The sequence below is a fragment of the Salvelinus sp. IW2-2015 genome, unplaced genomic scaffold (assembly GCF_002910315.2).
Source record: "Salvelinus sp. IW2-2015 unplaced genomic scaffold, ASM291031v2 Un_scaffold4419, whole genome shotgun sequence".
NCBI lineage: Eukaryota > Metazoa > Chordata > Actinopteri > Salmoniformes > Salmonidae > Salvelinus > Salvelinus sp. IW2-2015.
This window is the reverse complement of record NW_019945689.1, coordinates 14,654-15,647: the sequence shown is the minus strand read 5'-3', so window position 1 is coordinate 15,647 and position 994 is coordinate 14,654.

Below are 994 nucleotides of genomic sequence, written 5' to 3'. Positions count from 1 at the left end.
ATCTAGTACATCTTGTACATCTAGTACATCTAGTACATCTAGTATATCTAGTACATCTTGTACATCTTTTACATCTTGTACATCTAGTACATCTAGTACATCTTTTACATCTTGTACAACTTTTACATCTTGTACATCTTGTACATCTTGTACATCTTGTACATCTAGTACATCTAGTACATCTTGTACATATTGTACATCTAGTACATCTAGTACATCTTGTACATCTAGTACATCCTGTACATCTAGTACATCTAGTACATCTAGTACATCTTGTACATCTAGTACATCTAGTACATCTTGTACATCTAGTACATCTAGTACATCTTGTACATCTAATACATGTTGGACATCTTGTACATCTAGTACATCTAGTACATCTAGTACATCTTGTACATCTAGTACATCCTGTACATCTAGTACATCTAGTACATCTTGTACATCTAGTACATCTAGTACATCTAGTACATCTAGTACATCTTGTACATCTAGTACATCTAGTACATCTAGTATATCTAGTACATCTTGTACATCTAGTACATCTAGTACATATTGTACATCTAGTACATCTAGTACATCTTTTACATCTTGTACATCTAGTACATCTAGTACATCTTTTACATCTTGTACATCTTGTACATCTTGTACATCTTGTACATCTAGTACATCTAGTACATCTTGTACATATTGTACATCTAGTACATCTTGTACATCTAGTACATCCTGTACATCTAGTACATCTTGTACATCTAGTACATCTACATTTACATTTACATTTAAGTCATTTAGCAGACGCTCTTATCCAGAGCGACTTACAAATTGGTGCATTCACCTTATGATATCCAGTGGAACAACCACTTTACAATAGTGCATCTAACTCTTTTAAGGGGGAGGGGGGGGTTAGGAGGATTACTTTATCCTATCCTAGGTATTCCTTAAAGAGGTGGGGTTTCAGGTGTCTCCGGAAGGTGGTGATTGACTCCGCTGACCTGGC